The sequence below is a fragment of the Triticum dicoccoides genome, chromosome 5B, assembly GCF_002162155.2.
Source record: "Triticum dicoccoides isolate Atlit2015 ecotype Zavitan chromosome 5B, WEW_v2.0, whole genome shotgun sequence".
Classification (NCBI taxonomy): Eukaryota; Viridiplantae; Streptophyta; class Magnoliopsida; order Poales; family Poaceae; genus Triticum; species Triticum dicoccoides.
In genome coordinates this window covers 557314679-557330695 of record NC_041389.1, presented here as the reverse complement: position 1 = coordinate 557330695, position 16017 = coordinate 557314679, and positions in this window count along the sequence as shown.

The window sequence follows — 16017 nt, the reverse complement described above, 5'->3', positions numbered from 1 at the left end:
CTTCGGTAGCGGATGCGGGAGCCTCGGCACCCTTGAACAGCACCTTCCAGACATCTTCGTACGTAGGGTCGAAGAGCCGGCTCAAAGTCTGGTGTTGCGCCGGATCAAACTCCCACATGTTGAAGCCCCGTCGTTGGCACGGGAGAATCCGGCGGATGAGCATGACCTGGACTACGTTGACAAGCTTGGGCTTCTTGTCCACTAGCTTTTGGATGCAGGCTTGGAGTCCGGTCAGCTCCTCCGAATCACCCCATGTCCGGCCGCTCTCTTTCTATGAGGTGAGCCTTGTGGGGATGCCAGACCTGAATTCGGGGGCCGCTGCCCATTCAGGGTCACGCGGCTCGGTGATGTAGAACCACCCCGATTGCCACCCCTTAATGGTTTCCACGAAAGTGCCCTCAAGCCAAGTAACGTTGGACATCCTGCCCGCGCCTCAGCACTCCGCTTGGCTTCCCTTCACAACCTTCGGCTTGACACTGAAGGTCTTGAGCCACAAGCCGAAGTGGGGCTGGATGCATAGGAAGGCCTCACACACGACGATAAATGTCGAGATGTTGAGGATGAAATTCGGGGCCAGATCATGGAAATCCAGGCCGTAGTAGAACATGAGCCCCCGGACAAAGGGATGGAGTGGGAAGCCCAGTCCGCGGAGGAAATGGGGAAGAAATACTACCCTCTCATGGGGCCTGGGGGTGGGGATGAGCTCTTCCTCGTCGGGGAGCCGATGCGCGATGTTGCTGGACAAATATCCGGCACTGCGCAGCTTCTGGATGTGCCCCTCCGTGACGGAGGAGGCCACCTACTTGCCTCCTGCTCCGGACATAGTTGGAGGAGGTTGAGGTGAGATGTGCGGACTTGGGCGCTGGAGCTCGAGTTCGCGGAGATGGATAAGCCAAGGAGGAAGAAGGTGCAGGTAAAAAGGTTGGACCTTTATCCCCTTATATGGGCAGACCAAAACATGTGTCCCCACCGGCCTGATAAAAGTCGCTTATCTCCCAAGCACCGCAATCAATGGCGTGGTTGGGTTACCCACGTCCGTATTGATGGGAATCCCGGAATAAGGGGAACACGGTCTCTGCTTCGACAAGACGTGCCAAGGAAACCGCTTCGCTAACATGCTGAGGTGGTACAATAAAAACGATTCAAGTAAGGCTTGGTAGTGGTGTGACGTCACGCCACCAAATACGTCAGCAGATTGAACTTGTGTAAATATTATTCTCTCTACGGTGGTGCGTGGAATTTATTTTGCAGAGCCGGACACTATCCTGGTGTTCATAATCTTCCATAAATTATTCGGAGGCGGAACCCGCCTTGCAATGCCGAAGACAATATGCGCGTCGGACTCGTCGTCATTGAAGCCTGGTTTAGGGGCTACTGAGGGAGTCCTGGACTAGGGGGTGTCCGGATAGCCGAACTATCATCATCGGCCGGACTCCAAGACTATGAAGATACAAGATTGAAGACTTTGTCCCGTGTCCGGATGGGACTTTCCTTGGCGTGGAAGGCAAGCTTGGAAATACGGATATGTAGATCTCCTACCATTGTAACCGACTCTGTGTAACCCTAGCCCTCTCTGGTGTCTATATAAACCGGATGGCTTTAGTCCGTAGGACGAACAACAATCATACCACAGGCTAGCTTCTAGGGTTTAGCCTCCTTGATCTCGTGGTAGATCTACTCTTGTAACACACATCATCAATATTAATCAAGCAGGACGTAGGGTTTTACCTCCATCAAGAGGGCCCAAACCTGGGTAAAAACATCGTGTCCCTTGTCTCCTGTTACCATCCGCCTAGACGCACAGTTCGGGACCCCCTACCCGAGATCCGCCGGTTTTGACACCGACAAGAGCCCTGGCCAAACTACGGCCAACATGGTTGGGATGCGGACGACGAAGAAATTCGAAGCCCACCCACCACCCACTTCGTAGCCACTGTCGACGATTTAACCAACATGCTCGACTTTGACTCCAAAGACATCGACGGCATGGACGCCGATGAAGGAGACGATCAAGAACCAGCACCTATAGGGAACTGGAAAGCCACCTCGTCATATGACATATACATGGTGGACACCCCTAAAGCGGGGGATGGCAAGGAGAAAACGGAGGATGACCCCTCCAAGAAGCAACCCAAGCGCCGACGTCAGCGGTGCCGCTGTAAGTCCCGCCAAAGCAAAAACGGCGACTCCGGCACCGGAGATAACAACACACCGGACAGTGCCGAAGACAACCCCCTCCAGCATGATTCAGTGCAGGAGGACGAAGGAGCCAGCCCTCATGAGAGAGCGGCCGACAAAGAGGATGAGGAAGAAAATTACATGCCTCCCTCCGAAGACGAGGCAAGCCTCGACGATGACGAATTCGTCGTGCTAGAGGATCCCGTCGAACAAGAGTGTTTCAAACGCAGGCTCGTAGCCACGGCAAGTAGCCTCAAGAAGAAACAGCAGCATCTTAGAGCTGACCAAGACTTGCTAGCCAACAGATGGACCGAAGTCCTGGCGGCCGAAGAGTATAAACTGGAACGCCCATCCAAGAGCTACCCAAAGCGCAGGCTGCTACCCCTACATCACCAGCTTACGATGCGCCCGATCGGCCACCCCTTGGCCGCGATAGAGAGGCCTTCAGGCCCTCAACCCAAGCTGCACCCCGACACCGCTCAAAACATACCAGAGTACGGGGAGACGCAATAGACCTACGAGACATCTTGGAGAATAAGGCAAGGCAAACAAGATCGATCTACGGATCGCATGGGCGCCCCGCTTCACGTGACGCTAGCCGTCATGCCGGACATAACAAGTATGGCCCAGCCGAATACAACAGACCAAGCTCGTCCGAGCTGCGTCGTGATATAGGCCAGTACAGGGGCGCCGCACACCCACTATGCTTCACAGACGAAGTAATGGATCATCAAATCCCCGAGGGCTTCAAACCCGTAAACATCGAATCATATGATGGCACAACAGATCCTGCGGTATGGATCGAGGATTATCTCCTTCATATCCACATGGCCCGTGGTGATGATCCACACGCCATCAAATACCTCCCGCTCAAGCTTGAAGGACCAGCTCGACATTGGCTTAACAGCCTGCCAGCAGAGTCAATTAGTTGTTGGGAGGACCTGGAATCCACATTCCTTGACAACTTCCAGGGCATGTATGTGCGACCACCAGACGCCGATGACCTAAGCCACATAATCCAGCAGCCAGAGGAATCGGCTAGACAATTCTGGACATGGTTCCTAACCAAGAAAAATGAAATAGTCGATTGTCCAGACGCCGAGGTGAAGGAAATATGCCCTAGAGGCAATAATAAAGTTATTATTTATTTCCTCATATCATGATAAATGTTTATTATTCATGCTAGAATTGTATTAACCGGAAACATGATACATGTGTGAGTACATAGACAAACATATAGTCACTAGTATGCCTCTACTTGACTAGCTCATTAATCAAAGATGATTATGTTTCCTAACCATAGACATGTGTTGTCATTTGATTAATGAGATCACATCATTAGGAGAATGATGTGATTGACATGACCCATTCCGTTAGCCTAGCACTTGATCGTTTAGTATATTGCTATTGCTTTCTTCATGACTTATACATGTTCTTGTAACTATGAGATTATGCAACTCCCGTTTACCGGAGGAACACTTTGGGTGCTACCAAACGTCACAATGTAACTGGGTGATTATAAAGGAGTACTACAGGCGTCTCCGAAGGTACATGTTGGGTTGGCGTATTTCGAGATTAGGTTTTGTCACTCCGATTGTCGGAGAGGTATCTCTGGGCCCTCTCGGTAATGCACATCACTATAAGCCTTGCAAGCAATGTAGCTAATGAGTTAGTTACGAATGATGTATTACGTAACGAGTAAAGAGACTTGCCAGTAACGATATTGAACTAGGTATTGGATACTGACGATCAAATCTCGGGCAAGTAACATACCGGTGACAAAGGGAACAACGTATGTTGTTATGCGGTTTGACCGATAAAGATCTTCGTAGAATATGTGGGAGCCAATATGGGCATCCAGGTCCCGCTGTTGGTTATTGACCGGAAACAAGTTCTAGGTCTGTAGGGTTCGCACGCTTAACGTTTCGTTGACGATATAGTATTAAATGAGTTATGTATGTTGGTAACCCAATGTTGTTCCGAGTCGTGAATGAGATCATGGACATGACGAGGAACTCCGGAATGGTCCGAATTTAAAGTTTGATATATGGGATAATAGTGTTTGATCTCCGGAAGGGTTCCGGAATTCACCGGATGGGGTTCCGGATGTTTCCCAAAATGTTTGGGTACGAGAACACGTTATTTGGGCCAAAGGGGAAAGCCCACAAGGTTTTTGGAAAGCGCAAAAGGAAGTTTTGCAGAGTCCAGGGGCCAGACGCCAGGGTCCCTGGCGTCTGGGTCCAGACGCCGGGAACCCTGGCGTCTGGCCCTGGAGTCTGGGAAGGACTCTTGCCTTTCGGGTGAAACCGACTTTGTGGAGGCTTTTACTCCAAGTTTCGGACCCAAGGCTCAACATATAAATAGAGGGGCAGGGCTAGCACCAAAGACACATCAAGAAACACCAAGCCGTGTGCCGGCAACCCCGTCCCCTCTAGTTTATCCTCCGTCATAGTTTCCGTAGTGCTTAGGCGAAGCCCTGCGGAGATTGTTCTTCACCAACACCGTCACCACGCCGTCGTGCTGCCGGACCTCATCTACTACTTCCCCTGTCTTGCTGGATCGAGAAGGCGAGGACGTCATCGAGCTGAACGTGTGCAGAACTCGGAGGTGCCGTGCGTTCGGTACTTGGATCGCTCGGATCGTGAAGACGTACGACTACATCAACCGTGTTGATAAACGCTTCCGCTTAGAGATCTTCAAGGGTATGAAGATACACTCCTCCTCTCGTTGCTATGCATCACCATGATCTTGTGTGTGCGTAGGAAAATTTTGAAATTACTACGTTCCCTAACAGTGGCATCCGAGCCTAGGTTTTATGCGTTGATGTTATATGCACGAGTATAACACAAGTGAGTTGTGGGTGATACAAGTCATACTGCTTACCAGCATGTCATACTTTGGATCCGCGGTATTGTGAGATGAAGCGGCCCGGACCGACATTACGCGTACGCTTATGCGAGACTGGTTTCGCCGTTACGAGCACTTGTACTTAAAGGTGGCTGGCGGGTGTCTGTCTCTCTCACTTTAGCTGAATCGAGTGTGACTACGCCCGGTCCTTGCAAAGGTTAAAACAGCACTAACTTGACGAACTATCATTGTGGTTTTGATGCATAGGTAAGAACGATTCTTGCTAAGCCCGCAGCAGCCACGTAAAATTTGCAACAACAAAGTAGAGGACGTCTAACTTGTTTTTGCAGGGCATGTTGTGATGTGATATAGTCAAGACGTGATGCTATATTTTATTGTATGAGATGATCATGTTTTGCAACCGAAGTTATCAGCAACTGGCAGGAGCCATATGGTTGTCGCTTTATTGTATGAAATGCAAAACGCCCTTTAATTGCTTTACTTTATCACTAAGCGGTAGCGATAGTCGTATAAGCAATAGATGGCGTAACGACAACGATGCTACGATGGAGATCAACGTGTTGCGCCGGTGACGATGGTGATCACGACGGCGCTTCGAAGATGGAGATCACAAGCACAAGATGATGATCGCCATATCATATCACTTATATGGATTGCATGTGATGTTTATCCTTTATGCATCTTATCTTACTTTGACTGACGGTAGCATTTTAAGATGATCTCTCACTAATTATCAAGAAGTGTTCTCCCTGATTATGCACCGTTGCGAAAGTTCTTCGTGCTGAGACACCACGTGATAATCGGGTGTGATAGGCTCTACGTTCAAATACAACAGGTGAAAAACAGTTGCACACGCGAAATACTAAGGTTAAAGTTGACGAGCCTAGCATATACAGATATGGCCTCGGAACACGGAGATCGAAAGGTCGAGCGTGAATCATATAGTAGATATGATCAACATATTGATGTTCACCGTTGAAACTATTCCATCTCACGTGACGATCGGACATGGTGTAGTTGATATGGATCACGTAATCACTTAGAAGATTAGAGGGATGTCTATCTAAGTGGGAGTTCTTAAGTAATATGATTAATTGAACTTAAATTTATCATGAACTTAGTCCTGGTAGTATTTTGCAAATTATGTTGTAGATCAATAGCTTGCGTTGTTGCTTTCATGTGTTTATTTTTATATGTTCCTAGAGAAAATTGTGTTGAAAGATGTTAGTAGCAATGATGCGGATTGGATCCGTGATCTGAGGTTTATCCTCATTGCTGCACAGAAGAATTGTGTCCTTAATGCACCGCTAAGTGACAAACCTATTGCAGAAGCAGATACAGACGTTATGAACGTTTGGCTAGCTCAATATGATGACTACTTGATAGTTTAGTGCACCATGCTTAACAGCTTAGAATCGGGACTTCAAAGACATTTTGAACGTCATGGACCATATGAGATGTTCCAGGAGTTGAAGTTAATATTTCAAGCAAATACCCGAGTTGAGAGATATGAAGTCTCCAACAAAGTTCTATAGCTAAAAGAAGGAGGAGAATCGCTCAACTGGTGAGCATGTGCTCAGATTGTCTGGGTACTACAATCGCTTGAATCAAGTGGGAGTTAATCTTCCAGATAAGATAGTGATTGACAGAGTTCTCTAGTCACCATCACCAAGTTAGTAGAACTTTGTGATGAACTATAGTATGCAAGGGATGACGAAAACGATTCCCGAGCTCTTCGTGATGTTCAAATCGACGAAGGTAGAAATCAAGAAAGAGCATCAAGTGTTGATGGGTGACAAGATCACTAGTTTCAAGTAAAGGGCAAAGGGAAAGAAGGGGAACTTCAACTAGAATGACAAGCAAGTTGTCACTCCCATGAAGAAGCCCAAAGCTGAACCAAAGCCTGAAACTGAATGCTTACACTGCAAAGGAAATGGTCACTGGAAACGGAAATACCCTGAATATTTGATGGATAAGAAGGATGGCAAACTAAACAAGGGTATATTTGATATACAGGTTATTGATGTGTACCTTAATAGTGTTTATAGTAACCCCTGAGTATTTGATACTTGTTCAGTTGCTAAGATTAGTAACTCGAAACAGGAGTTACAGAATAAACAGAAACTAGTTGAGGGTGAAGTGACGATGTGTGTTGGAAGTGGTTCCAAGATTGATATGATCATCATCGCACACTCCCTATACTTTCGGGATTAGTGTTAAACCTAAATAAATGTTATTTAGCATTTGCGTTGAACATGAATATGATTTGATCATGTTTATTGCGATACGGTTATTCATTTAAAGTCAAAGAATAATTGTTGTTCTGTTTACATGAATAAAACCTTCGATGGTCATACACCCAATGAAAATAGTTTGTTGGATCTCGATCGTAGTGATACACATATTCATAATATTGATGCCAAAATATGCAAAGTTAATAATGATAGTGCAACTTATTTGTGGCACTGCCGTTTGGGTCATATCGGTGTAAAGCGCATGAAGAAACTCCATAAAGATGGATTTTCGGAATCACTTGGTTATGAATCATTTGATGCTTGCGAACCGTGCCTTTTGGGCAAGATGACTAAAACTCCGTTCTCCGGAACAATGGAACGAGCTACTGACTTATTGGAAATAATACATATCGATGTATGTGATCCGATGAGTGTTAAGGCTCATGGAAAGTATCATTATTTTCCAACCTTCACAGATGATTTGAGCAGATATGGGTATATCTACTTGATGAAACATAAGTCTGAAATAATTGAAAGGTTCAAAGAATTTCAGAGTGAAGTGGAAAAATCATCATAACAAGAAAATAAAGTTTCTGCGATCTGATCGCGGAGACGAATATTTGAGTTACGAGTTTGGTCTTCAATTAAAACAATGTGGAATAGTTTCACAGCTCACGCCACCTGGAACACCACAACGTTATGGTGTGTCCGAACGTCATAACCGCACTTTATTGGATATGGTGCGATCTATGATGTCTCTTATCGGTTTTACCACTATCATTTTGGGGTTGTGCATTAGAGACAGCTGCATTCACGTTTTAAAAGGGCACCATCTAAATCTGTTGAGACGACACCGTATGAACTATGGTTTAGCAGTAAACCTAAGCTATCGTTTCTTAAAGTTTGGAGTTGCGATGCTTATATGAAAAAGGTTTTCAACCTGATAAGCTCGAACCCAAATCGGAGAAGTGCGTCTTCATAGAATACCCAAAGGAAACTGTTGGGTACTCCTTCTATCACAAATCCAAAGGCAAAACATTCGTTGCTAAGAATGGATCCTTTCTAGAGAAGGAGTTTCTCTCGAAAGAAGTGAGTGGGAGGAAAGTAGAACTTGATGAGGTAACTGTACCTGCTCCCTTATTTGAAAGTAGTTCATCACAGAAATCTGTTCCTGTGACTACTACACCAATTAATGAGGAAGTTAATGATGATGATCATGAAACTTCAGATTAAGTTACTACAGAACCTCGTAGGTCTTCCAGAGTAAGATCCGCATCAGAGTGGTACGGTAATCCTGTTCTGGAAGTTATGTTACTAGACCATGACGAACCTACGAACTATGAAGAGGTGATGATGAGCCCAGATTCCGCAAAATGGCTTGAGGCCATGAAATCTGAGATGGGATCCATGTATGAGAACAAAGTATGGACTTTGGTTGACTTGCCCGATGATCAGCAAGCAATTGAGAATAAATGAATTGTTAAGAAGAAGACTGACGCTGATGGTAATGTAATTGTCTATAAAGCTCGACTTGTTGCAAAAGGTTTTCAACAAGTTCAAGGGGTTGACTATGATGAGACTTTCTCACCCGTAGCGATGCTTAAGTCTGTCCGAATCATGTTAGCAATTGCTCCATTTTATGATTATGAAATATGGCAAATGGATGTCAAAACTGCATTCTTGAATGGATTTCTGGAAGAAGAGTTGTATATGATGCAGCCAGAAGATTTTGTTGATCCAAAAGGTGCTAACAAAGTGTGCAAGCTCCAGCGATCCATTTATGGACTGGTGCAAGCATCTCGGAGTTGGAATAAACGCTTCGATTGTGTGATCAAAGCATATGGTTTTATACAGACTTTTGGAGAAGCCTGTATTTACAAGAAAGTGAGTGGGAGCTCTGTAGCATTTCTAATATTATATGTGGATGACATATTGTTGATTGGAAATGATATAGAAATTCTGGATAACATGAAAGGATACTTGAATAAGAGTTTTTCAAAGCAAGACCTCGGTGAAGCTGCTTACACATTGAGCATCAATATCTATATAGATAGATCAAGACGCTTGATAAGATTTTTCAATGAGTACATACCTTGATAAATTTTTGAAATAGTTCAAAATGGAACAGTCAAAGATGGAGTTCTTGCCTGTGATGCAAAGGTGTGAATTTGAGTAAGACTCAAGACCCGACCATGGCAGAAAATAGAAAGAGAATGAAAAGTCATTCCCTATGCCTCAGTCATAGGTTCTATAAAGTATGCTATGCTGTGAACCAGACCTATTGTATACCTTGCTTTGAGTTTGACAAAGGAATACAATTTTGATCTAAGAGTAGATCACTAGACAGTGGTTAAGAATATCCTTAGTGAGGACTGAGGAGATGTTTCTCGATTATGGAGGTGATAAAAGAGCCTGTCGTAAAAAGTTACAAGGATGCAAGCTTTTACATTGATCCAGATGACTCTAAGTCTCAATCTGGATACATATTGAAAGTGGGAGAAATTAGCTAGAGTAACTCCATGCAAAGCATTGTGGACATAGAATATTTTGCAAAATACATACGGCTCTGAATATGACAGATCCGTTGACTAAACTTCTCTCACAAGCAAAACATGATCATACCTTAGTACTCTTTGGGTGTTAATCACATAGTGATGTGAACTAGATTATTGATTCTAGTAAACCCTTTGGGTGTTGGTCACATGACGATGTGAACTATGGGTGTTAATCATATACAGATATGAATATTGATGTTAAATCACATGGCAATGCGAACTAGATTATTGACTCTAGTGCAAGTGGGAGACTGAAGGAAATATGCCCTAGAGGCAATAATAAAGTTATTATTTATTTCCTCATATCATGATAAATGTTTATTATTCATGCTAGAATTGTATTAACCGGAAACATGATACATGTGTGAGTACATAGACAAACATATAGTCACTAGTATGCCTCTACTTGACTAGCTCATTAATCAAAGATGGTTATGTTTCCTAACCATAGACATGTGTCGTCATTTGATTAATGAGATCACATCATTAGGAGAATGATGTGATTGACATGACCCATTCCATTAGCCTAGCACTTGATCGTTTAGTATATTGCTATTGCTTTCTTCATGACTTATACATGTTCCTGTAACTATGAGATTGTGCAACTCCCGTTTACCGGAGGAACACTTTGGGTGCTACCAAACGTCACAACGTAACTGGGTGATTATAAAGGAGTACTACAGGTGTCTCCGAAGGTACATGTTGGGTTGGCGTATTTCGAGATTAGGTTTTGTCACTCCGATTGTCGGAGAGGTATCTCTGGGCCCTCTCGGTAATGCACATCACTATAAGCCTTGCAAGCAATGTAGCTAATGAGTTAGTTACGGAATGATGTATTACATAACAAGTAAAGAGACTTGCCGGTAACGAGATTGAACTAGGTATCGGATACCGACGATCAAATCGCGGGCAAGTAACATACCGATGACAAAGGGAACAACGTATGTTGTTATGCGGTTTGACCGATAAAGATCTTCGTAGAATATGTGGGAGCCAATATGGTCATCCAGGTCCCGCTGTTGGTTATTGACGGAAAGAAGTTCTAGGTCATGTCTACATAGTTCTCGAACCCGTAGGGTCCGCACGCTTAACGTTTCGTTGAGGATATAGTATTATATGAGTTATGTATGTTGGTAACCCAATGTTGTTCGGAGTCGCGAATGAGATCATGGACATGACGAGGAACTCCGGAATGGTCCGGAGATAAAGTTTGATATATGGGATAATAGTGTTTGATCTCCGGAAGAGTTCCGAAATTCACCGGAAGGGGTTCCGGATGTTTCCCGAAATGTTTGGGTACGAGAACACGTTATTTGGGCCAAAGGGGAAAGCCCACAAGGTTTTTGGAAAGCGCAAAAGGAAGTTTTGCGGAGTCCAGGGGCCAGACGCCAGGGTCCCTGGCGTCTGGGTCCAGACGCCGGGAACCCTGGCGTCTGGCCCTGGAGTCCGAGAAGGACTCTTGCCTTTCGGGTGAAACCGACTTTGTGGAGGCTTTTACTCCAAGTTTCGACCCCAAGGCTCAACATATAAATAGAGGGGCAGGGCTAGCACCAAAGACACATCAAGAAACACCAAGCCGTGTGCCGGCAACCCCGTCCCCTCTAGTTTATCCTCTGTCATAGTTTCCGTAGTGCTTAGGCGAAGCCCTGCGGAGATTGTTCTTCATCAACACCGTCACCACGCCGTCGTGCTGCCGGAACTCATCTACTACTTCGCCCGTCTTGCTGGATCGAGAAGGCGAGGACGTCATCGAGCTGAACGTGTGCAGAACTCAGAGGTGCCGTGCGTTCGGTACTTGGACCGGTCGGATCATGAAGACGTATGACTACATCAACCGCATTGATAAATGCTTCCGCTTAGCGATCTTCAAGGGTATGAAGATACACTCCTCCTCTCGTTGCTATGCATCACCATGATCTTGTGTGTGCGTAGGAAAATTTTGAAATTACTACGTTCCCCAACACGAGGCCCTTGCAGCCTTCAGGCACAACATCTGAGACGAATGGCTTGCCCGGCACCTAGGACAGGAAAAGCCGAAATCTATGGCAGCCCTCACGACACTCATGACCCGCTTCTGTGCGGGAGAAGTCAGCTGGCTAGCTCGTAGCAATAACATAACCAAGAGCCCCAACAATTCGGATACCAAGGGTAACAACGGCAGGTCACGTCGCAACAAGCATGAGTGCTGCATTAACGGTGACAATAGTGAAGATACGACAATCAATGCCGGATTCAGAGGCTCTAAACCGGGTCAGCGGAAGAAGCCATTCAAAAGAAATCCTCAGGGCCCATCCAGCTTAGACCGGATACTCGATCGCTCGTGCCAGATACACGGCACCCCCGAACAGCCAGCCAATCACACCAACAGGGATTGTTGGGTGTTCAAGCAGGCAGGCAAGTGTCGAGACCAAAGACAAGGGGCTACATAGCGATGACGAGGACGGGCCCCGGCCGCCGAACAACAAAGGACAGAAGGGATTTCCCCCGCAAGTTCAGACGGTGAACATGATATACGCAACCCACATCCCCAAAAGGGAGCAGAAGCGTGCTCTCAAGGACGTCTATGCGCTGGAGCCAGTCACCCCAAAGTTCAACCCATGGTCCTCCTGCCCGATCACCTTCGATCGAAGGGACCATCCCACCAGCATCCGTCACGGCGGATTCGCCGCACTGGTCCTAGACCCAATTATCGACGGATTTCACCTTACCAGAGTCATAATGGACGGCGGCAGTAGCCTGAACCTTCTTTACCAGGACACAGTGCGAAAAATGGGCATCGATCCTTCAAGGATTAAACCCACAAAGACAACCTTCAAAGGTGTCATACCAGGGGTAGAGGCCAGCTGTACAGGCTCGGTTACACTCGAAGTGGTCTTCGGATCCCCGGATAACTTCCGGAGCGAGGAGTTAATCTTTGACATAGGCCCATTCCGCAGCGGCTATCACGCCCTGCTTGGCCGAACCGCATTTGCAAAATTCAATGCGGTGCCGCACTACGCATATCTCAAGCTCAAGATGCCAGGACCTCGCGGAGTCATCACGGTAAACGGAAACACCGAACGCTCTCTCCAAACGGAGGAGCACACGGCGGCCCTGGTGGCGGAAGTATAGAGTAGCCTCTCAAGGCAGTTCTCCAATCCAGGCGTCAAACGTCCGGACAACGTCAAGCGAGCCCGAAGTAACCTACAACAAATCCGGCTGGCACGTTCCGAGCAAGCATAGCAGTGCGGCCCCAACCCCAGCCCCCGCCAAACGGCGATACTGGTACCACGCGTACATAATTACGCCTTAGAGATACCATGGGCATAAGGGGAGGGGCACAACAACGGCACGCCCAGAATGCGGCTCAACCGCACTAAGGGGCTCCCTATTTCGCCGTTTTCCTTTTTACACACTTTTAGGACACAACTATTTGGAAGGCCTGTCCGGCAATACACTCGCCGAACCCACGATGCAACAGCCAGGGAGGGAGCAAGCCACGTCAAAAGTCCAAGTGGTCTCTATAACGAGTTTAATACCTGTTTTACTTACAATCCCGCAGCTTGCCCCTGGAGGGGAATATGTCAAATACTCCCATCTCTTGCTTACCGCACTTCTTGTATCGTTCTGCTTTCGCAGCAGCCCTTTTTTTAATAAACAATATATAGCTCTTACCTATTATTGTACTTATCTATTTTTATATACAAATATGTTCAGTCATGATATTCTGCAACCGTACACTTTGGTGCGGACAATACACCAGGGGCTTACAACACCCCATAACATGGTGTGAGAAGACCTAACACTCTCACGAGTGCGGCACCCCGAACTTATAGCACTATATGCATCGGCTCTGAATCATGTCTTTGGTCAATAGTTGGGTTTGCCCGGCTCCCATGTTTTGGTACCTTACGTTCCGCATTGTTGGCTAAGGTAGCGCTGGGAGAACTACTGCGATTGTGCCCCAGTTGAGCTGGGTTAACACCATAGTAGAGAAAGCTAAAACTGACTGTCATGATAGCGCGAGAGACCGGTCGCTGTTCGCGAGGTTTCTTCGAGTCCTTAAAGACTTATGCCGCTTCGAGCGAGGAACCGGACTTATCCGGCCTAGGCGTGGATAGCGCCCCGAACTCGGTCTTCCAAATACTAGGGGCTTCGCCGAAATTTAAAATTATAGAATTCTATGGCTAAGTGAGAGTGATAAAGCATTATAAGTCTGACGGCTTGGTTCGTTGTGCTGAACGCCTCCCTAGATGGGCCCAAGAATGGGAACAAGAGCGCTCAGGTTTATCTCGAACACCCCAGCACTCGTGGCATGGGGGTCGAAGCCGACGACTTGCATCTCTCAGATTTGATAAACGGCCGCACAGAAGGTAATATTTTAAATTAACAAGCGTTGCTTAACGCATATGAACAAAGCTTCAGCGTACAGGATAACATATGCGAGTCTACTCAAAAATTACATCTTTGGAGCACTCATCCGCTATACGACGGGCACCCTTCAGAACGCCATTATAATACATCTTAGGCGTCCGATACTCCTTGCCCGGTGGTGGCGCGTCCGTCAACAGCTTCTCCGCATCTAGCTTGCCCCAGTGCACCTTAGCACAGGCAAGGGCCCGACGGGCACCTTCAATACAAACGGAGCGCTTGACGGCCTCAATCCACGGACACGCGTCCACCAGCCGCCGCACCAGACCGAAGTAGCTCCCAGGCATGACTTCTCCAGGCCACAGCCGAGCTATGAGGCCCTTCATGGCTTGTTCGGCCACCTTGTGGAGCTTGACCAGCTGCTTCAGCTGGTCGCTCAGGGGCACCGGATGTTCGGCCTCAGCATACTGAGACCAGAACACTTTTTCCGTCGAGCTCCCCTCTTCGGCTCAGTAGTATGCGGCGGCATCAGACACACTACGGGGCAGATCGGCGAACGCTCCTGGAGAGCTCCGGATTCGGGTAAGTAGCAGATAATTAACTTTTATATTTTTGCTTTGCACAAAGAATGCCTTACCCGCCGCTATCTTCTTCATCGCCTCGATCTCCTGAAGGGCCTTCTGGGCTTCAGCCTTAGCTGTCTTGGCACTCTCCAGAGCCAAGGCAAGCTCGGACTCTCGAGTCTTTGAGTCACGCTCCAAACTCTCGTGTTTTTCCACAAGAGCCTGGAGCTCTTGCCGCACCTCCGCCACCCGCGCCTCCTGCTTCTCTCGCTCGGTGCGCTCTAAGGCCGCACTCTTTTCAGCCTTGGAGACCGCCTCTTTCAGGGTCGCCACGTCGGTCGTGGCTCCTGCAACATTAACGTTGGTCCTATTCTTATTTTGCAACCAAATATTTCTATATACATTTACAGGAGGTACTATGTACCCTTTTTATCCTCGAGCTGCTTCTTTGCACGGCCGAGCTCGCTCTCGGACCGCTCGAGGCTTTCCTTCAATACATTGACCTCAGCAGTCAGTGCGGCAGAGGTCAGCAGCGCAGCCTGCATTCCCATATTGACATATTTCTATTAGACTCCTGCGTATATCTTTTTAGATCCTCAGCTCGGCTTTTCTTTCCGAACACCGAACTGAGCATCAGGGGCTACTGTCTATGCGGTAATATTTTTATATATGTTTTGAACACATACCTCAAAGCCCGTTAACAGGCTTGTACAGGCTTCCGTCAGCCCGCTCTTGGCGGACTGAACCTTCTGAATCACCTCACTCAACAGTGAGGTGTTCCTCGTCGATGGAGGCGCCGTTAAGCGCCTCCAGTAAATTGTCCGGCGCCTCTGGATGGACGGAAGTCGCCGGCGTCGTAGGCTTGCCCTTCTTATGAAGGCGCCGCCTATCGGACTCTAGAACCGCAGATGGTTCCGGAGTAGTGTCCGGCCCGGGGCCGGACTTAGATCCCTCCGGGGCTTTACCCCCTTTGGGCCCGGAGTCCGGAAGGTCGCCTTGTGGCGCCTCCAGGACCACCTCCTCCTGGTTTTGTCCCCTACGGGACTCCACCTCAGCATCGTCTGTAGGGAGAGGGGAGGAGGTCGTCGGAAGTGAAGCGTTATTCACGTCCGACGAATTCAGAGAGCCGCTCGACGAATCGCCAAGCTGAGCTCTGGGCGGACTGCATGATTAGATTCAGCGTTAGAAGCTATCGAATAATAAAGGAGTGCAATAAGTCATTAGGGTAGCCGGACACTTACGATTTTGCCAGGGGCTTGACCCTGGATG